At 40.0% G+C, this 23,997-nt stretch overlaps 1 long non-coding RNA gene and 1 pseudogene across 1 annotated transcript in view; both read left to right on the top strand.

The window, feature by feature from the left end:
• The window catches only part of LOC132022550 (uncharacterized), a 98,385-nt gene extending 82,010 nt beyond the window's left edge, over positions 1 to 16,375 (top strand). The window contains exon 5 of the long non-coding RNA XR_009405618.1: positions 16,302 to 16,375. This is a non-coding gene — a long non-coding RNA (uncharacterized LOC132022550). The remainder of the gene's footprint in view (positions 1 to 16,301) is intronic.
• LOC132022549 (small ribosomal subunit protein uS5-like) lies at positions 48 to 989 on the top strand (annotated as a pseudogene).
• Positions 16,376 to 23,997: the final 7,622 nt, after the last annotated feature.

A 23,997-nucleotide genomic window follows, 5' to 3' on the forward strand; every position in this document is an offset into this window, starting at 1 on the left:
AAACAAAACAAAACAAACCTTTAAAAAAGGAACATAAAGCTCTCCGAGAGAACACCAAATGGCGGATGACTCCGGTGCTGCGGGAGGGCCCGGAGGGCCCGGGGGCCCTGGAATGGGAGGCCGTGGTGGTTTCCGCGGTGGCTTCGGCAGCGGCATCAGGGGCTGGGCAGGGGCTGGGGCCGGGGCCGTGGTCGGGGCCGGGGCCGAGGCCGCGGAGCTCGCGGGGGCAAGGCCGAGGACAAGGAGTGGATCCCCGTCACCAAGCTGGGCCGCCTGGTCAAGGACATGAAGATCAAGTCCCTGGAGGAGATCTATCTCTTCTCCCTGCCCATCAAGGAGTCTGAGATCATCGACTTCTTCCTGGGAGCCTCCCTCAAGGACGAGGTCTTGAAGATCATGCCTGTGCAGAAGCAGACGCGCGCGGGCCAGCGGACCAGGTTCAAGGCATTTGTCGCCATCGGAGATTACAATGGACACGTCGGTTTGGGTGTCAAGTGCTCCAAGGAGGTAGCCACTGCCATCCGCGGAGCCATCATTCTGGCGAAGCTTTCCATTGTCCCTGTGCGGCGAGGCTACTGGGGGAACAAGATCGGCAAGCCCCACACTGTCCCGTGCAAGGTGACTGGCCGCTGTGGCTCTGTGCTGGTGCGTCTCATCCCCGCCCTCAGAGGCACTGGCATTGTCTCGGCCCCTGTGCCCAAGAAACTGCTGATGATGGCTGGTATTGACGACTGCTACACCTCGGCCAGGGGCTGCACTGCCACCACCCTAGGGAACTTTGCCAAGGCTACTTTCGATGCCATCTCCAAGACCTACAGCTATCTCACCCCTGATCTCTGGAAGGAGACTGTGTTCACCAAGTCTCCCTATCAGGAGTTCACGGACCATCTTGTGAAGACCCACACCAGAGTCTCTGTTCAGAAGACCCAGGCTCCAGCTGTGGCTACCACATAGTTTTATACAAGAAAAATAAACTGAACTAAAGCTTGTTAAAAAAAAAAAAAAAAAAAAAAAGGAACATAAAGGTACAGTCCTTGTATCTTCAATATATTGTGAGTAATTTATATTCATTCATTTTTTAAACAAATAGTTACCAAGAATTAGCAATTATCAGGCACTAGTACAATTCTCAGTGCAGCAGGAAAAACAATAAAAATGATGTAAATAGTTACATGTATTGGTTATATGCAAGCATGTTGTAGTGAAAAGCACCATAAGAGAAAAGGAGAGGGCACAATGAGAATATATGACACTAGTCAGAAGGGTTGGGGAAGGCTTTCCTGAAAAAGTCAGAGAGAAGCTGAAATGCCAAGGGTAAGTCAGATGATGCAAAGGAATAGAGAGAGAATAGCATGTGCAAAGTCTGGAGGTGGAAAATACCACATTCAGGGAACTGTAAGTCTTGCATGAGTAAGACCGTGGTGAGAACAGAAAGGTACACGTTGGAGCTGGAAATGCATGGGAAGGTCAAATCATTCAGAGTCTTGTGGATCAGGTTAAGGATTTTAGACTTCATCCTAAAAAGGATAGGAAGCCACCGGAATGTTTTAAGAGAGAAATAACATGGTCAGATTTCCATTTTTATGAGACCACTGTACCTGTTGTGTGGAGAGTGAATTGGTAGGGGCAAGAACAAAAATGAAAATTGGGGGTTATTACCGGTGGAAAATCGTAGCGTTTTAAACTAAGGTGACAGCCATCAAAATAGAAATAGATAGATTGAAAGATTTATAGACATCCAAAAGTCAGCTTTGTGTTTACTGGGGAAACAACAGAAGCATTCTCCCTAAACAGAGTGTTTTTTTAGCTAAGTGTCTTTTTTACAGGAGTAGAGATAGAACAGCGTGTAAAAAGGTCTGGCAGTGGGAAATACTTTGTCACATTCAAAGAACTGAAAGTCCTGCTTGAGGTGGCCTGTGGCAAGAGAAGAAGAAGACAGGGTATGTGTTGAAGTTGAAAAGGCAGTGAGTCCTGAAGTAGTGAAGAGAAAGTGACGCAGTGGAGGCCAGGGAGACAGGCAGAGTGGCTGGCTGCTTGGGGAGTAAGGATAGAGTGCTAGCTGATATTTGCTTCAGCCCCACCTGGTTTCCTCCAAGATGGCAGATGAAGAATCCCTAGGATTCTTCACTGCTACCTTCAGGATAGCACTGTAGACAAACTAGGCCTTCTAAGGTCACTGGGCTGAGGGACGTTGCTTCTTCCTAGCTCTCACTGGAAGTTGATGACTTAGCAGTGCATTTTTCAGTTCTTCACAGGATATAGGCTTTTCTTTTCACAAGACATCCCTACATTTGACTTCATACCAGGAGGGGATGAACTTGGCATTGTTTTTCCAGGAATGGGATGAGTGTAAGAACCTCTACTTTCTCCAGGCCAGCCCTCCTGTGGTGAAATCTGCTGCACATAGTCCCGAAAGCCAGCTTATCACAGGTGGCGGTTTGTGGTTAGGAATGGAGGAAAGCTAACCTGATAGTTGAACAAGACCCTGATCTCATTTACCAGTATCCTGCCCAAGAGCGTTAACAAAGGATATGGCAGAGTAGACCTAAGAAATGCAATTCCACACACCTAACTAATGCCTGAATTCCTGTCCCACAGAAGCTTGGGCTCTGGAAAGGTGACTCGAAGCCCATTTCCTGGAACAAAGGAACACCGCAGTCCTGCTTCATGAGCTGCCAAGTAAAACTGTCAGAATCTATTTAAGAAAACCAGGCCAGTCTGGCTGTGTTTATTGAGAGTAGCCATATGAGACAAAGAGGAAAAGAGTTTTCATTCAGTTCATTCAGAGATATTTATTGGGTGCCTATCATGTGCCAAGTCTTGTTCTAGCTGGTAAGCCTACTGAAATGAGCCAAGCAAACAAAACACTTGCTCTCACAAAGCTTACATTCTAGTGGGAGGATATAGACAATAAAGATAACCAGACAAAATACGTATATTGGGCGCCTGGGTGGCTCAGTGGGTTAAGCCGCTGCCTTCGGCTCAGGTCATGATCTCAGAGTCCTGGGATCGAGTCCCGCATCGGGCTCTCTGCTCAGCGGAGAGCCTGCTTCTCTCTCTCTCTCTGCCTGCCTCTCCATCTACTTGTGATTTCTCTCTGTCAAATAAATAAATAAAAATCTTTAAAAAAAAAAAAATAAAAAAAAAAAAAAAAATTACGTATATATTAGGAGATGGTAAATATTAAAGCTTCAGGGGGCGCCTGGGTGGCTCAGTGGGTTAAAGCCTCCGCTTTCCGCTCAGGTTGTGATCCCAGGACCCTGGGATCGAGCCCCACATTAGGCTCTCTGCTCAGCAGGGAGCCTGCTTCCCATTCCCCTCTCTCTGCCTGCCTCTCTGCCTACTTGTGATCTTTGTCTGTCAAATAAAAAAATAAAATCTTTAAAAATATATATATAATAAAGCTTCAGTTAGCATAAAAAAGTATATGTAGGATCTTTTTAGGACACAAAATGGGTGTTGATAAACATCATGGATAAGGTAAATATTAGTTATTATCGTAGATATTAGAGTGACCATTGAAGAGCTTTCTGAGGTGATACTTAACTTAAAACCTGAAAGATGAGGAACCAATCTTGTGAAGTGTGAGCAAGAGGGAAAGAGAAATGTTACAAAGGCCTGAGTAAGGCAAGAACTTGGAGTGCTCAAAAGACAGAAGGCCAATTTCTACGGTGCACTAAGCTAGGGGAGAAATCCTAAACTCATGACTGGGGAGGCAGCAGGCCAAGATAAGGAACATGGGTTTTTCCTAACTCACTGTGCTCATTATGGCACAATTATCTATTCCACTGTAACACTGCCCACTCAGAATTCACTGGCCCTGTGGCTGCCTGGGCTTACCTCAGAGAGGACATCTTAAGAAAGTCCCAAGAATGGCCAGAAACAGACATAATAAAAACCATGCTCTAAAGCTTATAGACAACACTCCTGGGGAAGCTTCTGGGATTTGCACTCAGGTTCTTTACTTTCCTGTTAAATACCCTTTTAATAAATTTCCTTAACCGATTTCCAAACCCACAGCAGATTACAAGGGCAGGAAAGGTCAGGCACTCTGCTCAGTTGACATTTTAATTCAGTGAGTCATTTTGCTTGGAAACCACCTTTCCCCATGACTGACCTCATCCTGTTCTGAAGGACTCCAGGACTCATCTGAACACCCTCATGACATGTACATTTACTGTACCATGTTGTAATCATAAGAACACTGATACACCTTAGTCCTGGACACAAATCCTAACTCCAACATTCGTAATTCTGTGTCCCCATAGACTGTGAATGATTTAGGGACATTGTGTCTTAGCTTCGAATCACTTGTAACCCATCCGCCTACTCCAAGCCTGGGATAATGCGAGTCACGTAATGGTGCTTGACAAATGAATCTTGAATGAATAAATGAAAGTAGGATTGAGGAAGAAGTTCTCTCTGATCCTCAACTGCCTCATCCATAAAAGGATGGGCTTCCTTGGAATGTTAAATAGCAATATACGTAGAAAGCACAATATAAAGTGTAATGGATGATATAAATGCAAGGTATGTGGCTACTCAGGGCTGAAGCAGAGTTGTCTTTCAGGCAGTCAAGGGAACCTTTAGGTCCTTGTGTCTATGACTTGAAGTAGTTGCCACTAGGTGGCAATGTTTTCTTAAAGCACATGAAGCCATTTTTGACTCTACTCTAGTGGCCTTCAAACTTAGGGGTTCTCATACCACTGGGAATACAGAATGCTTTCCAGGATGTGCTCAAGTATGGATAGCTTTGAGGAAATCAGTTTTCCACTCCACAACGTCTATGTTTCTTCTTTCTTAAAACTAATCTGCTGGGAAAGTACCTGTGTTCATAATAGCCCTTCTCCAACTTTTCAAAAACAAAGACATAGCCATTATTCATTCTATATAATATTTTATAGCACAACCAGGTGAATAATATCCATCAGGTAACAAAGGGGAAGTCTCCTTCAGTGATTAACAAGGAACCAGTCTTTCCCTAGCTTTTACATACTTCTGTGAAGAGTGAAACTTGGCTTTAGAAATGGCGTATTTTGGCTCATGTTGTTCTGGTCTAAAAGAAAATATATGATACAGTGGAATGATGGTGATAGGATTTCTTCCATCCCCTAGGAATTGTCCAAAAAAAGCATTTACCTTTAGGATGCAAAGCATTTTTTAAAAAATTCTAAAGAGTAATTTTTTCACATTCTTTTTTTTTTTTTTTTTTAAGAATTTATTTATTTGAGAGAGAGAAATCACAAGTAGGCAGAGAGGCAGGCAGAGAGAGAGAAAGAGGAGGAAACGGGCTCCCTGGTGAGCAGAGAGCCCAAAGCAGGACTCGATTCCAGGACCCTGAGATCATGACCTGAGCCAAAGGCAAAGGCTTAACCCACTGTGCCACCCAGGCACCCCTTTTTTCGCATTCTTAAATCTAATTCTTTTCATCTATTCTCAATACTCATTCCAAAGTCATTAGCAGGAAAGAAATATGTTGGAATGGCCAAAGCATTTGATTATTTGACTTTTAAATTTTTATTTATCGGATTCTTAATTAATTAAGTTGATTATTTCAGATGTAGCTAAAATATTTTTTAAATATTTTAAAATTTTAAATATTTAAAAAATATTTTATAAAAATATTTTTTAGAATAACCAAATTTTTGGGGCGCCTGGGTGGCTCAGTGGGTTAAGCCGCTGCCTTCAGCTCAGGTCGTGATCTCAGGGTCCTGGGATCGAGTCCCGCATCAGGCTCTCTGCTCAGCAGGGAGCCTGCTTCCTCCTCTCTCTCTCTGCCTACCTCTCTGCCTACTTGTAATCTCTCTCTGTCAAATAAATAAGTAAAATCTTTAAAAAAAAAAAAATAGAATAACCAAATTTTTATGACCCACTAGCTAAAACCAAGTTTTCACATGATTTCTTTCCAATTTGGTACATAATTCAAGAAGATAGTTACTAATGATTCTTATCAAATCATATGATAAAAAATTTACTCTAATAATAACTTGTATTTTTATTTTATAATATTTAATTTTATTTAATATTACCTATTGTTTAACAAAAAACAATTATATTTTACATTCAATTACAATTAATTTTTATAATCTATACCTTTCTATTTCATTAAGTCAGAGGAAAAGTTTTATCATAATGTCTGATGAAATAATGGTGCTATTTCTAATTTTTATACTTGAGATTTATTTATTGCAAAAGCAGGATCTGAAACAGATAAATAGTTTCATTTGACCAAAGAAATATCAGGACTTGCTTTATAAATAGTTTATAATTTGGCCATACATGACATTGCTATGTTACAAATTAGGTAATGAAGAATAGCAAGCATATTGATTTGTTACTTTGATTTCCTAAATTTAAAAATTGATTGATTTTAAAAAAGAGATAAGTGAATTATATTAAATCTACCTTAAATTAATCTTGACCACTTTTAATCCTTATAACAACCCTTGAAATAAGTCCTGTTATTTTCCTTAGAAAGGTTAAGTAATTTATCCGTAGTCACAAAAGCAAAAAAAAACACCTCTGAGCAAGCCAACATAAATGTCCCCATTACTGTGTATTAAAACTTAGGCAAATCAAAAAAATGAAATCTTGCCATTTGCAATGACATGGATAGAACTAGAGAGTATTATGCTAAGTGATAAAAGTCAATCAGAGAAAGAAAATTATCATATCTCTCTGATATGAGGAATTTGAGAGGCAGGGTAGGAATTCGTGAGGGGAAGGGAGGGAAAAATGAAACAAAATGGGACCAGGGAAGGAGACGAACCGTAGGAGACTCTTTTTTTTTTTTTTTTAATTAAATTTATTTATTTTCAGCATAACAGTATTCATTATTTTTTCACCACACCCAGTGCTCCATGCAGTCCGTGCCCTCTATAATACCCACCACCTGGTACCCCAACCTCCCACCCCCCCACCGCACCCCACCCCACTTCAAACCCGTAGGAGACTTAATCTCAGGAAACAACTGAGGACTGCTGGGGTTGGGGTGGGGAGGGATAAGGTGGCTGGATGATGGACATTGGGGAGGGTATGTGCTATGGTGAGTGCTGTGAATTGTGTAAGACATGATTCACAGACCTGTACTCCTGAAACAAATAATACATTATATATTAATTTTAAAATAATAAATAAATAAATAAATAAAATTCAGGCAAGTTATACTTTATATATTCCAATGTTATACAATAAAATAAGCTTGATCACATGACTTCCAAGCTCACACAAAATAGGAGAAAACTAGAAGTCAGGTAGCAGCATCTACTACAGACAAACATTTTGACATTAATGAGAACTGACAGTCAACAACCTAATAGCAAAGAAGAGACAAAAGAGCTATATAGAGCAATCTTCAAGATAAAAATGGAACTATTTTAGTGAAGATACTAAAAATCCTACCCTATATTGCTGTTTCAAATTAAAATAATATTTAATGTCTACATTATCATGATTGTAAATATTTTTTATTGAGCCAAGTAATGTACAGTTATTTAAGTTGGACAACTTATTCTTTGCCCTGGAAATAATAATTGCCTCATCTTATCCATTACTTAGTTTTCTAGATATCTATTTCTGATTAATTCTCAAACTCTGGCACTACTATAAAAATATCTAACAATGCCATCAAATACTTCAAGTAATGTTTCATTTTTTTCTTGAGTAGATCCTTCTGGAGACTTTCCTTCTCTTTTCCAGTCTGGACAGGTTCCCTGTTAGATTATTACTCATCTTTCCTTCTAGGACTTATCATTACTACTTTCCTATAGATTCTTTTGTCTCCTGTGTTCAATCCTTTGTTTCTTAGATTCCTTCTCTGTCTTGGTTTAATGCCTTGTTTTGCTGGAGCAGATTCTCCAATATCTTCCTAAGAAATGAAGAATAGGAGGTAATTTATTTGAGCCTCTAATCTGAAAACATATATTCTGCCCTCAAACTTGGTTAATAGTTTAGCTGGCTATAAAATTCTTCAGAATTTTGATGGCTTTTTTCAATTGTCTTCTCCATTCGAGTATTACTTTTAAAGTCAAATTTTGCCCTGATTCCCAAGCCTTTACATGTTACTGTTTTTCTCTGTGAAAGCTCCAGCATTCTGAAGTTTCAGGATGATGAGTCTTCCTTTATTAAGCTATACATTTTATAAAATATACCATTTTAAGTATATAACTATAAGAGGGTTTTGTGGGGGGTTTTAAGATTTATTTATTTATTTATTTGAGAGAGAGAGAGAGAGAAAGTGTATGCCTAGAAGCACATGTGACCAGGGAGAGGCGGAGAGAGAGGGAGAGAAACCCTCAAGCAGACTCCCCACTGAACACAGAGACTGATGCAGAGCTCCATCCTAGGACGTGGAGATGAAGAACTGAGCCAAAACCAAGAGTGGGCTGCTTAAGGAACTGAACCACCCAGGCACCCCATAACTATAAGAGGTTTTGTGTGTGTGTGTGTGTGTGTGTTTTAAGGTTTTGACTTTTTTTTTTTTTTTTAGGGCTCTATTTATTTATTTGACACACAGAGAGAGAAATCACAAGTTGGCAGACAGACAGGCAGAGAGAAAGAAGGAAGCAGGGCAAGAGAGTGTGTGAGCAGAGAGCCTGCCACAGGGCTCGATCCCAGGACCCTGAGACCATGACTGAGCCGAAGGCAGAGGCTTAATCCTCTGAGCCACCCAGGTGCCCCAACTATAAGAGTTTTGAAACACACACATAATAATGTAATCTCTACCACATTATTGATATAAAATATTCCCAGCATCACCCTTTGCAGTTAATTTCCTCCTCCTAGTCCTTGGTTCCTAGAAACTTCTGATTAGCTTTCTATTACTATAGTTTTGCTTATTCTAGAATTTCATATAGAGTCATGCAGGATATATTTTCATATGTCTGGTTTCTTTCCCTTGGCACTAATTCTTTTGAGATTAATCAATTTTGTTGTGCATATCAGTTTTTTCTTTACATTCCTTGTTGAGTAGTATTCCATTTTATCAATATACAACAATTTATACATTTACCTGAAAATGGACACCTAGGTTATTTCCAATTTTTGACTGTTATAAACATTCATATATAAACATTTGGCTGTTATAAACTTATACCATTTGTATGAATCTCTTTTCATTTCCCCAAGGTAAATATCCAGGAGTGAAGTTTCCAGGTCATTTGATAAGTATGTGTTTGTGTGTATACATGTATATGTATATACATATACACACACACACACTCACACTTAGTTTTTATTTAATTTTTTAATTTAAATTCTAGCTAATTAACATACAGTGCAATAGTAAGTATATATTAACTTTATAAGAAACTGCTGAACTGTTTTTGCAAAGTGGTTATACCATTTTGCATTCCCAGCACTAGCACATGAAGGTTCTAGATGCTATGCATCCTCACCAATATTTGATGATGCAGTCTTTTGAGTTTTGGGCATTCTAGTAGGTATAGTGATATCTCATTCTGGATTTAACTTGCAATTCCCTAATAACTAATATGTTGATTATCTTTTGAATTTTGATGAATCCCATGTAGTAGATTGAATAGTATTCCTCCAAAATTCATGTCTACCCAGAACTTCAGAAAGTGATCTGATTTGGAAATAAGATCTTTATAGATCTAATTAAGATAAGATTTGAGATAAGATCATACTGGATTAGGATAGGCCCTAAATCCAATGATATGATCCTTGAAAGAGAGGAAAGGGCACACAAAGACACAGAGAAGGCCACATTAAGATGGAGGCAGAGTTTGTGATTATATTGTATATAGGTTCTGGTACCAATTCCAGTATATGGGTTTTCCCCACAACACCAAGCAATTCTCCCACACAGCTAGGTATCTTACAATTCAGCTCATTTCTGACACTATCTACCCAGAGATACTATCAGATTCCTCAAGTTAGCCATTCAGTCCCACAAGATTGCCTCCCACTTCAGATGTCAATCACAAGCCCAGGTTGTTACTTATATTTCTGACCAATTCACTATAAATTAGAGGTCCACCTTTTCCCTCCTTGGGTTAGATTAATTTGCTATAGCAGCTCATACAACTCAGGAAACCCATTTACTCATTAGGTTACTCATTTATTGCAAAGGATATGAATCAACAGCCAGATGAAGAGACACATGGGATAAGGTCCCCAAATGAAGGTGGTTCTGTCCCTGTGGATTTCAGTGCCTGGCACAATAGCACATGGTTCCCCACCTAGAAAACTCTCTGAACCCATCTTCTGGGGGTTTTCTGGAGACTTCATTACACAGGTATAGTTGATGAAATCACTAACCAGAGATCAGGGCAGGTAGAGGATGGGACTGAAAATTCCAATCCTACAATCACATGGTTTGTTCTCCCAGCAACCAGCCCCCTCCTTAGGTGGGGGTCCCAAAGTCACATCATTAACATAACAAAAGACACATTTGTTTTTCTTACCACTTGGGAAATTCCAGAGTTTTAGGAGCTCTGTGCAAGAAAGGACGACAAAGACCAAATATATATTTCTTAATATATGCCAGAAATTACCATCAGCTAGAAGACGACTTTAAAGAGGATATGGCCCTGCCACACCTTGAGTTTGGCCTCCAGAAATGTGAGAAAACTTTCCTGTGGTTTTAAGTCATCTTGTTTGGGGTAACTTTGTTATGACAGCCTTGGAAAACTTATACAGTCCAATGTATCCATTTGTTTTCTTTTATTGTTCTTGCTTTTTGTGTTCTACTTAAGAAATTTTTGCTTTATACAGGTTACTAAGATTCTTTTTTTTTCCCCACTAATTTTATGGTTTTAGTTTTTACATTTAAGTCTATAATCCATTTCACATTAATATTTTATATGCTGTGGAGTAAGAATTAGGGTTAACTTCTATTCTAGCATTATTTATTGAAAAAAAATTATCCATTCCCCATTGAATTGCCTAGGAAACTTGGTCAAAAATTAATTAGCCATAATTCTGTGGACTTATTTCTGGACTCTTTATTCTGTTCCCATGATCATCTTTTTTTTTTTTTTTTAAGATTTTATTTATTTATTTGACAGACAGAGATCACAAGTATGCAGAGAGGCAGGCAGAGAGAGAGGAGGAAGCAAGCTCCCTGCTGAGCAGAGAGCCCAATGTGGGGCTAGATCCCAGGACCCTGGGATCATGACCTGAACCGAAGACAGAGGCTTTAACCCACTGAGCCACCCAGGCAACCCCCATGATCATCTTTCACGTGATCATCTTTCATGTGATATTGTGACAATATCACAATGTCTTTATTTCTATAGCTTAATAATAGGTTTTGAAAACAGATAGTTTAAGTCCTCCAACTATGCTATTTTTCAAAACTGGGGTTCTTTAGATCTTTTGCATTTCCACCTAAATTTTATAATCAGCTTGTCCATTTTTACAATTGGAATTTTTAATTGTTTGTTGCTAGTATATAGAAATATAATAGCTTTTTGGATATTAACCATGTATCCTGTGAACTTGCTGATTCATTTATTAGTTCTAGTAGCTTTTTGTAGAATTTTTAAAGATTTTACATAGAGGTACACCTGGGTGGCTCAGTTTTAAGCATCTGCCTTTGGTTTGGATCATGATTCTGGGATCCTGGGATCGAGTCTTACATTGGGCTCTCTGTTCATCAGGAGGCATGCTTCTCCCTCTCTCCCCCTCCCCTGCTTGTGTTCCTTCTCTTGCTATGTCTCTCTCTGTCAAATAAATAAATAAAATCTTAAAAAAAAAAGATTTTACATAGATAACAATGTCTTACGTGAATAGAAAGAACTTTACTTCTTTTTCACTCTGTGGAAGATACATGGAAAAAATTTAAATTTCTTTTTCTTTTATTATTTATTTATTGTTTGTTTTTGTTTGTTTATTGCCTTACAGAGAACTGCCTAGGACCTCCAACACAGTGTTCAGTAGATGGTACTAAATTGTGCATTCTTGCCTTGTTCTCGATCTCAGGGGGAAATCATTCAAACTTACACCCTTTTTTATTTCAATCTTACACTGTTAAGCATGATGCAACATTAAGCCTTTTTGATCTTTAAACCTTATGTTCCTGGTGTAAGCCCCACTTGGTCATAATGCATTATCCATTTTATATATTATTGAATTTAATTTGCTAATATTTTGTTAATAATTTTACATCATGTTCATGAGGATTGCTGGTCTGTAGTTCTCTTTTCTTGTGATATTCTTGATGGCTTTGGCATCAGGGTGATGCTGACTTCATAGAATGTGTTGGAAAACATTACTCTTCCTTTGCTTTATGGAAAACTTTGTGTAGAATTGGTATTATTTCTTCTTAAATATCTGGTAGGTTCTCAGTGAAGTTGTCTGGTCCTAGCGTTTTCTTTGTGGGGGTTTTCAATAAATTAATTTCTTTAGTAGGTGTAAGATTAAGTAATATATCTTCTTTTGAATGAACGTTGGTACTTTGCATCTTTAAAGGAAAATGTACATTTTATCCATGTTGTCAAAATTATTTTTGAAAGTTGTTTATAATATTATCTTACGATGCTTTTAATGTCTATAGGTTCTATAATGATATTTTTTCTCTCATTCCTGATACTGGCAATTTATGCCATTGCTTGCTCTCTCTCTCTCTCTCTCTCTCTCTCTCTTTTTTTACCCCCCGATGAATCTTTTTTTTTTTTTTAAGATTTTTAAAATTTATTTGACAGAGGGAGACACAGCAAGAGAGGAAACAGAAGCAGAGGGAGTGGGAGAAGCAGGCTTCTCACTGAGCAGGCATTCTGAGGCAGGGCTTGATCCCAAGACCCTAGGATCATGACCTGAGCTAAAGGCAGACACTTAACAACTGAGCCACCGAGAAGCCTCATCCCAATATATCTTTTTTCAGTTTCATGGCTCTCTCCATGATGGTTTCACGATTTTACTCCATTATTTTTGTTTTCTATTTCATTGATCTTTTCTTTTATCTTTATATTTCCTTTCTTCTGTATACTTTGGCTTTAATTTGTTCTTCTATTTCTAGTTTCTGAAGGTAGAAGTTAAAGTCATAGACTTATTAAGACCTTTCTTCTTTTCTAATATAGGTATTTAGTGCTATCAATTTTCCATTAATACTGCCTTGGTACCCACAAATGTTGATAGGTTGTTGTTATTTTCATTTAGTTCAGAATACTTTCTAACTTCCTTTTTGTTCTCCTTTTTGGCCCACAAGTTATATAGAGTATATTTAGTTTAAGTATTTGGAGGATTTTCCAGAGATCTTTTCATTATTTAATTTTATTTTGGTGAGGGAAAATACTTTGTGTGGGCTGATTCTTTTTTAATTTATTGAGACTGGTCTTATGGTCCAGAAGATTATTAGAAATGTAATTCACCTGCGGCACCTGGGTGGCTCAGCTGGTGACTCTTGGTCTCAGCTCAAGTGTTGATCTCAGGGTTGTAAGTTCAAGTCTCAGGTTGGGCTCCATGTTGGGTATGGAACCTACTTTAAAAAAAAAAATCCACGTAATGAAAAAGAATGTTATCATTATCATGCTAATAAAAGGACTAAGGTCTGAGCAACAATATGTTTCTTTTCTTTTTTAAGATTTTATTTTTAAGTAATCACCACACCCAACATGGGGCTCAAGCTTACAACTCTGAGATCAAGAGTCACCCACTGTACCAACTGAGCCAGCCAGGTGCCTCAATATTTATCATAAATCAGTATATTGGAGTTTGGATTTTACACATCAGTCTGATGAACTCAATGAATATGAGTTCTTTACTGAGAGAACAAGCTGCCTCTTCATGTTCGCTATGTACAATGGCAAAGATCTTAATTGAAAACTGAACATTTCAGTCTTTCAGTTATTTTCAAATATCCATATATCCATTTCGGGATATTTTCAAATATCCATATATTTTTATTCATATATTTGTTTTACCTTTAGAACATAAATGGTGATTTTAGGCCCCTGAATAAATTGTCCTTGCTTGGATTACTTTGTTTCTCATCTGAGAATTTAAAATTAAGTAAATTTAATTGACTATACTTATACATGAATGTATTTTGAGAGGAAGTCCCTGTTGATTAGTATCACTGATTTAGCAGTTTAAGTGACCAGTAAGTATGTAGAATTTGAGCCTCCTTGGAATCAGTCCCAAAGTTCTATTCATGAACATATTGAAATTAAATATTTTCAGAGTCATTAGATGGTGTGTAAATACACTGACTCAGGATATTTTTCATTGTGCTACTAGGCATCATAGCTGCAATATCTGAATAAAAATTGCTAACCTATTAAAAGAAGTTGCTGGGGTGCCTGGCTGGCTTAGTTGGAAGCGCACGCAACTCTTGATCATAGGGTCATGAGTTGGAGCCCCATGTTGGTGTAGAGATCACATACATATATACATAAAAACATTTTTAAAAAATTTTTTTAAGTTTTTGCCGTGTCAAAAAGCAAAGACAAAGCAAAACCAATAAAAAAAAGTGACCCTCTGCTTCTCCCACAAAGCAGAGGGGAGTGGCCAGGGAATAGAAAAGCCTTAACCTTCCCGTGCTGTCCTCACAGCCAATACTTAGTCTCTAGTGTGCCGCAAGCCCCCCTCTGTCCTTTCATGACTGGGGCATAGTGACAGTAGGATCTGCTTAAGTCATCAAGCCCTCGTGAAACTGCTTTCTCTCATGAGGCTCTCCAGCTATTTTAAGCCCTCATTTTCAATACTGTCTTAATATATGCCCAATAGGAGGCATTGGGCCTTTCAATTGCACAATATAAAGTTGTATAGAAAACAAAGTGGCACAGTACAAGATCTCAGGAACCAATCAGTCTGGGGAGAGGGAAAACTTTTGTTCTAAAATAACCACAAGTCTGGGGGGTGCCTGGCTGGCTCAGTCAGTAGAACATGCGACTCTTGATCTTGGGGTGGTGAGTTTGAGCCCCATGTCAGAGGGTAGATTGTAACCTTAATTTTAAAAAAACTTTAAAATAACCACAAATCTGGATGTGCAAGATGAAATTATCCACTCCCATTTAGAACATGTCAATGAGGGGCGCCTGGGTGGCTCAGTGGGTTAAGCCGCTGCCTTCGGCTCAGGTCATGATCTCAGGGTCCTGGGATCAAGCCCCATATCGGGCTCTCTGCTCAGTGGGGAGCCTGCTTCCTCCTCTCTCTCTGCCTGCCTCTCTGCCTGCTTGTGATCTCTCTCTGTCAGGTGAATAAATAAAATCTTTAAAAAAATAATAATAAAAAAAAAAGAACATGTCAATGATAACTTAACCTCTTTTGTCTGGCAAGTATTTTCCAACCAATTAAACATTGTTGGCACATCATGGTAAGTTTTACGAAAAAGATAAAAAAGTATTACTAAATTCAACCTTAAATTTAAAGCAAAGAAATGAAAGAAATATTCCTTGCTTCTGCCACAAGCATACAACAAGGTAGACAGACTTTTTCTGGAGAAAAAACTGTCCTGAAGTTCCTCCACAGCTTTTTAAAAAATAATCTATAGAATTGTAACTCCCTTCACATTCACTAATGTCTCTTTGTGGACATTGTTCAATGTGAAAGGAAGAACTGAAGTAAAAATATTTGTAATTCAAGAAGTCTTTTTGTGAGAGATAATGAAGTTAGAAACAAAATCCCCACAAACCAGACCTCCAGAGTTTCACTAATTTCACTTTTCTGGGCTCTCATCCAAGGGTGAACAAGAAAAAAAGCACCTACATGTGGTGCCAGGAGAAAACAGAATTTTGGATAGGGAATCCGAAAACCTAAATGCTGACCCTGGCTTTGTCACTAACTTGTTAGGTGAAATAAAAGTAAGCTGCTTAGTCTTTCTGCTCTAGAGTTCCTCATCTCTAAAGTCAGGGGATTGGATTAATAAATTCCAACATTCCTATAGACTCCTCCCTCTGTTTCTTTGGTTTCCATGGCGTCCTGCTCTCTGTGTTCTCCTAATATTTCTTTTTTTTTTTTTTAAGATTTTATTTATTTATTTGACAGAGAGAGATCACAAGTAGAAGGAGAGGCAGGCAGAGAGAGAGAGAGAGAGGGAAGCAGGCTCCCTGCTGAGCAAAGAGCCCGATGCGGGACTTGATCCCAGGACCCTGAGATCATGACCTGACCCGAAGGCAGCGGCTTAACCCACTGAGCCACCCAGGCGCCCCATCTCCTAATATTTCTGGTTCCTCCTTTCTTGCAATTCTTCTTCCTATTGTCGCTTAAAGGTAGAAGTCTCTCTAGTAAGCTGTCGCTGACTCCCTTTTTTCTCTAATCCTCTCTTGCGATATTATATTCTCTGTGGTGGATACTGGTGTATCACCCAGACCCCTCCTTTTTTGTTCTTGTTTAAGGTTTTATTTTTAAGTAATCTCCACAGTAAGTGGAGTTCCAACTCACAACCCCAAGATCAAGAGCCCCACACTCCACTGCCTGAGCCAGCCAGGTGCCTTCCAGATCTCCTCCTTCTATACTGACTTTCCTTTCCTCAGCTGCTGGGAAGGTCGGAGGATGACAACTCTCGGCTGAGTTCCTCTCTGGGAATTGCCCTCATGCAAAGAGAGCCACCTTACCCAAGGTCACATCCTCTTCCTGAGGAAAGCCACATCCAATGTTTGTTCAGTATGGGAGAAGAGCCAATCCCCTTACTCCAAGATGGGATAACTTTGAAAAGCCAGCCATACTGCTCCAGAATTCTCCTGGTTTCTGTTGTAACTGTATTGCAGCTCAACTCAGTTCAGCAGGTGTTGATCCTGAGAGCACTCCTCAGCAAACCACCTACACAAAAATATTCATGTCAGTGTCTGTTTCTTGAAGAACCCAAGTTAAGACAGCTGGTGCCAGGAGTGATTCAAGGAAGACGACTATAAAATGAGATATTGGAACTAGACCACCCATCTTCCACATGGCAGTGAGTATCCCATCACTGGTGGCCAGAGGAACATGATAAGCTCTTGCTATGCAGTACTACTATTAAAACTTTCACTAGTGGTGGAATACTAATGGAAGGGGATACAGCAGCTTTTAAGAGGTTGGGGAAAGTACTAACAGTAGTGTTAACCAGAGTGAAATCAGATGGATTTTTCTGAGTGTCACCGATGCATTGGAAAAAAGACATCAGAAGACTAAGAGTGATTAATCATCAACTGAAGGCCAAGTGTGAAAACCAGAGGGCCTCGTTGGAAGCATATACAAAGATTCTCATCTCCTGCAGCCAGAAGTCAAAAAAAAACTGTAGATGGACCCAGACTCTGGACTTAATTATAAGGGTAGTGGAAACCCAAAGAAATTTGAATTCTCCAGTCTGCTGTGCCAAGGTCAGGGCTCTGAGTAAGAAGAAGTGAAATCTCAAAACCCAGGATGGGAACATTTGGATTGATCCACACAGAAACTTTGAAACTTGGGGTGCCTGGATGGCTCAGTCGTTAGGCGTCTGGCTTTAGCTCAGGTCACAATCCCAGGATCCTGGGATGGAGCCCCGCATCAGGCTCCCTGCTTGGCGTGGGAGGCCTGCTCCTCCCTCTTCCACTCCCCCTGCTTGTGTTCCCTCTCTTGCTGTGTCTCTCTCTGTCAAATAATAAAATCTTTAAAAAAAAAAAAAAAAAAGAAGAAAGAAACTTTGAAACTATGAATCTCTCTAAACTTTCTGGGCCAGCAGAAATGGCCCACTGCTCCCTTAAGGCTTCATATAAATCATGCAGAGGCCCCTCAACTTAGATAAGAAATCAAAGAAGGATTTACAAGAGCAGCCTGCCACTTGAACAATACAACCCAGCAAACATCATGGTATTAGAAGTGTCAGTGGTGGGAAAGGATGCCATGTGAAACTTCTGGCAACTTCCAATAGAGAATCACAATGTAGATCCCAAAGGTACTGGAGTAAGGCTATGCCAACTTCAGTGTAAAATTTTCCACCATTTGAAAAATAGCCCCAAACATGCTATTGTACTCTGGTAAAGACAGAAGATCTGATTATAGGATATCAAGTCAACACTAGGCTGCCTATTACAAGATTGTTTCTATCAGGCCCATCTGTTACAAGTGGAAGTGGTAAATATGGGATCAGGCAGGAACCGTGTCAGGAGAGCACAGTATGTTGCATAAGCAGGTGATCCAGAATCCCCTGTCATCCTCTACTGGTGCACTGATGTCTCTCCCTCAGCTCACACCTACAGCTGCCTTGGCATATTCAGAGGATCCACTGGGGCTTTCTTGGGAGTCTCGGACTCATTTTTGAAGGTAAATGGACAAGCGTGACAGCCATAGTCTAAGAAGTTTCTGGTAGAGGCTTCCCCACAGGCTGTGGTTATCCACTTTGTGTGGGAAGAGAAGTAACATGAGGTAGAAATATACATATGGGCAGCCTTGGAAAGCTGGGCAAGTTGGCCAGGAGTCTGAAAGGAGAAAGACTAAAAGATAAGGTTGAGAGCCTGTCACCCAGACCACCAAGAAAGCCACCTAGATCAGCAAGGTGCTGGCCGAGGGTAAGGGAATTCTAGAATGGGTAGTGGAGGAGGGTCACCCTGAGTTATAGTTCTACCTGAAGGCCAGCTATATTAGAGAGGGCTGAGTCCATCCCACCAACCTTTCTTTTACAAGTTTCCCCCAAGAAGAGACCAGTTAGAATTCTGGAGGTGTTGAACTTGCTTTATAAAGCAAGTGAGTCTGAGTGGCATAATAGGTAGGCTATCATGAATGCTGTGCTGTATTGCCCAGACCCTCTGTTCTGGACCAAGGCACTTATTCTCCCAGGTACTTGGTGTGTTGGTTGCCAAAAACTCCCAGCTAAGTCTTTCTCCAAGGATTGCCTTCAGCAGATGAGCACTTTCTCCCCTCCAAGATCATTTCCCTTGCCTGGCATAAAGTCCAGGACCCTTGCCCCAAGATGGGACACCTCTGAAGGCCCATCCCTGCTTGAGAAGCCCCACTGGGTCATCTGAGGCCTCTGTTGCAACTGGGCTGCTGTTCAGCTCCTCTCACTGCCCATTCCTCCTGCATTCACTCCCACACAGGTATCACCCCATGGGCACATCCCCTGTGACATCCTACACACCGGGGTTTTGGGGTGTTAATGTTTAATGGGTACTGTTGCAGTTTGAGAAGATGAAAAGTTCTGAAGATAGATGGTGGTGATGGTTACACAATAATGTAAATGCATTTAATGCCACTGAGCTGCACAGTTAAAAATGGTGAAAATGGTAACACTTATGTTATTCTGTTTTACCACAATAAAGAAAAAACTCCTGCGCGTGAATCTTCCTCAGGGTCTTCTTTCTTAAGGAACCTAACCAAACAACCTCTGTGAATATGGCAAAAATTGCTAGCTTCCACCAATATTCATTTTTTCTTTTTCTTTAGTAATGGAACTCAGCCCGAAACTGCAAGCAGTCTTGCCCTTGGCCGTGGGATATGAGACGTGTAACTAGGATGTGAGACACGTGACTAAGTTTGGCCAGTTGGGTGTGAGAAGTATATGGGCCACTTCCTGGTCATGCTGTTAAAGTAATAGGCATGTCCTTCCCTGGTCTCCACTGTTTTCTGCTGGCCATGATGCAGATGCAGTGCCAGGAGCTGGAGACAGAGATAGAAGTCAGAGATAGAAGATGACAGAGTCACCCTACCAACCCTAGACTGATTATCTCTAGCTGTTACAGGAGATATAAATCAACTTCTGTCTTGTTTAAGCCATGGAATTTGAGGTATCTTTGTTACGACAGCTCGGCTTGTATCTTCGCACTTTGACTCCAAAATTCATTCCTCTAATCCTCATACCTTTTACAAACAGCTCCTATTTCTTGTCCCCAGTTTTGAGACTCAGCATGTTCACACCATAATTTATCCTAATGCTTTCTAAGCTTTGCTCCTCCTTTGTTCTTTATTTCTAATAATACCACAATTTCCTGCTTTTGAAGACAGAGCCTTGAACATTCACACAGCGGAATACAATTCAGCCATTAAAAAGGAGGAGGAGGTAGCCCAAGATATACTGATAATGGAACCACTCCCAAGATCTGTTGTTAAGTGAAGAAAGTAAAGTGCAGTACAATGTCTGTAATATACCACTATTTGTGTTGGAAAAAATAAAAGACTACTTACCTCTGTAAATATTTGTATGTGCATAGAGTATCTTGGGAAGAATAAGCCTTGAGTTGCTGCTCTATTTAATTTATTTATTTTAGATTTTTTTTTATTTTAGATTTATTTTAGATTTTTTCTTTCTTTCTAAAGTAGTCTTTACATCCAACATGGGGCTTGAATTCACAACCCAGAGATCAAGAGTTTCATGCTCTACTGACTAAGCTGACCAGGCACCCCTGTTTGGGTTGCTGCTCCAGATAGGACAGCTGGGGGGCAAGGTGGCAGAAAAACTTATTTCTTACATATACCTGTTTGAATTGTGTACTGTGTGCAAAGAGCTGCTAGATTGTGCAACCCAAGGATGCACTATTCAAATTCTAATCTGTGTAACCAGCACCTCTGGGATTGTGCTGTGTGTGCCCTGGGCGGCTGTTCCTATCAGTCCTGTTAAGCATGTTTTACATACTCAAAAAAAAGTTCAAGAAAATATGCTTACTCTTTGTTCTATAGTTTAAACAAAACAGCTATTTTCTGAAACTGTCTCAGTTAAAATATCCTAGGATTTCAGAGATTTCTGTCTGGATTGTTATTTACATCTCTGTTACCAACCAATTTAAAAAATGAGATTTTATTATGATTTTAGAGTTCCCACTCAATTTTTTTTTAAGATTTTATTTATTTATTTGACAGAGAGAGATCACAAGTAGGCAGAGAGGCAGGCAGAGAGAGAAGGGGAAGGAGGCTCCCTGCTGAGCAGAGCCTGATGCAGGTCTTGATGCCAGGACCCTGAGACCATGACCTGAGCTGAAGGCAAATGCTCAACCCACTGAGCCACCCAGGCATCCCGTAGAGTTCCCACTCTTAAAAAAACAAAAATAAAAAAGAGTTCCCACTCTTTTCAGGAACTTCCTTCAGCACTGAAAGGACCAGGCAGCTTTTTCCTTCAAAGAACTCCAAAGTGAGACGGGAGGAGGCAGAACACTAAAACCCACCTAATGGTGTGATCCCCACAATTCTCCTCCTCCTCCTAGGAGCTATCAGTGATCAATTATTTAGTAGGGACCGAGGACCTGAAAAATGTCCTTAACTTTAGACCCTGCAAATTCTGCTACTATGAATTTCCCACGTATCCTAAGGAAAGCAACCACAGTACACACGAAAGTGTATGTACCAGAATGCTCACGTGTCTTATTTCTATTTCTGTTGTCTAAAAACAAACCACCGAGCCATAGATATAGGACTCATTAAATCTAGTACAGTTCATCTACATAATGGAACTCAAGATGTTAGAAGAATAATGAAATGGGAAAATGATTACATTGTACTGATAAATGATAAAAGCAAATTATAAGGCATAGGTAAGGGTATTAGCCTAAGACAATCCCAATGTGGTGTTTTTGTTTGTTTTAAGTAAGCTCTGCATCCAACGTGGGGTTTGAACTGCCAACCCTGAGGTCAAGAGTTGCATGCTCTTGGGGGCACCTGGGTGGCTCAGTTTTTAAGCGTCTGCCTTTGGCTCGGGTCATGATCTCAGGGTCCTGGGATTGAGCCCCACATTGGGCTCTCTGCTTGGCAGGGAGGCTGCTTCCCCCTCTCTCTCTGCCTGTGACCTCTCTCTCTCTCTGTGTCAAATAAATAAAAAATACCTTTAAAAAAAAAAAAAAAAGAATTGCATGCTCTTAACTGAACCAGCCAGGTGCCCCCCAATTTGTTTTGTGCTTTTTTTTTTTTAAGATTTTATTTATTTATTTGGCAAAGAGAGAGATCACAAGTAGGCAGAGAGGTAGGCAGAGAGGAGGAAGCAGGCTCCCTGCCGAGCAGAGAACCCAATCCCAGGACCCCAGGATCATGACCCGAGCCGAAGGCAATGGCTTTAACCCACTGAGCCACCCAGACGCCCCCCAATTTGTTTTTTTAAGAAACGTGTATAACCGTATCTGGAGAAGATATTCGCCAATATGTTAATACTATCTTTCTTTGGGAGTTGGACTTATTGTGCCTGAATTTTCTCAAGTTACAATTAATCCATTTTCTCTTATAATTAAAAAAAGTTACCCCCACCCAAAGTCAATTTGAGGGGTTCTTTGAGCATTTTTTGTTCCTCATTAGTCTCCCATAGTACTCTGAGGCATATATATATATATACCAATTTTAAATGAGAAACATCAATCCTGGGTTATGTAAAGAATTCTTCCAACTTGATTATATATACTACAACGAGGAGGTAAGAGTAGAGGGGTGGCAGATGAGAAGGGTGGGTAAAAGAGATTAAATGGTTTTGTTACCTTTGTTGTAAGTTTTCCTTCCAGAAAAAGTAACTTAATGATTTTCTAACTAAATGAGCTGTTTTATATCTGTAGAGATGACAAACTTCACTATTCACCAGGACCATATGCTTTTTTGGTATTCATACAGGCTTTGAAGTCTAAAATACATGCTGTTTAGGAATGTTAGTCTAGACTAGAGAATAATAGCTCTCCCCTAAATAATATATAAGTATCTTTTTAAATTAACCCTTGGCAAGAAGAAATTTTAAAAATAGAAGATGTTGGTCAGAATCGAGTTCTATAAATTAGTACATTCCTTGTAAAATATTTATGGATTTGATTGAAGGATTATTTTAGACACATTCGTGTATAATATAAAGACAAATTCAATGTAAAAAAATTTTAATAATAAAAAAGTGAGTCCTAAAAAGACCAGCAGATGGCATAAATAATTTATTTAATAAAAACTGCCAAGATCTATATGGTAAAAATCACTTTCCCTGAAATTTCCCCTGTGGAAAAAAAAAAATCTCATGAATATTTAGACCAAAATTCCCAATTAAAGTATCACTAACAAGATTAACTTAGTTATAAATACAAAAATTAAAATTGCAGGACAGATGGATCTCATAGATATTAACCCAGAGCTCTGTTGTAAACTTGTGTGCCCAGGCCCATCATTAAGCTGAAACACGAAAGACAACATATAATGAGAGTGTCTAACCTGGATGCTCCACCCAGCACACTTCAGCATCTCTGAAGTAGGAAGAGTGTGCTGACATCAGAGCTCAAGAAAATAATGTTTTTAAGAACTACATGGGGGGCACCTGGGTGGCTCAGTGGGTTAAAGCCTCTGCCTTCGGCTCAGGTCATGATCCCGGGGTCTGGGGATCGAGCCCCGCATCGGGCTCTCTGCTCAGCGGGGAGCCTGCTTCCTTTCCTCTCTCTCTTCCTCTCTGCCTCCCTGTGATTTCTGTCTGTCAAAATAGATGAAATCTTTAAAAAAAAAAAAAAAAAAAAAAGAACTACGGGGGTGTGTACCTGCCCCAATTAGTTACTCTGCAAGAACAACATGAACTGGAATGTTGGTCTCAACATTCGGTCTTTATTGGGAACTAGTAAAGTTCCAAGACACCAACCTGTCAGATAGCTTTTGGCTGCCTTGGATCTATAAAAGGATATTTTCCCCATTCACCAAGAGGAAATGTTGTCTCTGCTTACTTTTTTTTTCCCCAAGATTTTATTTATTTATTTGACAGACAGAGATCATAAGTAGGCAGAGAGGCAGGCAGAGAGAGGAGGAAGCAGGCTTCTTACAGAGCAGAGAGCCTAACATAAGGCTCCATCCCAGGACCCTGGGATCATGACCTGAGCCGAAGGCAGAGGCTTTAACCCACTGAACCACCCAGGCACCCCTCTGCTTACTTTTGTACCTGCTCCCCTGAAAATAGTTCCCATCTGAGAGACACACGCCAGAGAGAGAGCTGATGGTGTGGTGGGATTGGCCTTGACTTAACACTGGAAGAGGAGACTGTCAAGGGTAGTCCGGCAGGCTCTTGATTCTTACTAGCACGTAGCACAGAGACTCAGGTCTGTGGAGACCACCTGTCATCTAAGACCTCTAGAGCACTGCTTCCTGACCTGGGACCCTCAGCTGGCACACCAGGGGCCACAAACTGATCACTGTAGGTTAGAATCTACATAT

Source organism: Mustela nigripes, chromosome 7 (assembly GCF_022355385.1).
Source record: "Mustela nigripes isolate SB6536 chromosome 7, MUSNIG.SB6536, whole genome shotgun sequence".
In the NCBI taxonomy this organism is placed as follows: Eukaryota; Metazoa; Chordata; class Mammalia; order Carnivora; family Mustelidae; genus Mustela; species Mustela nigripes.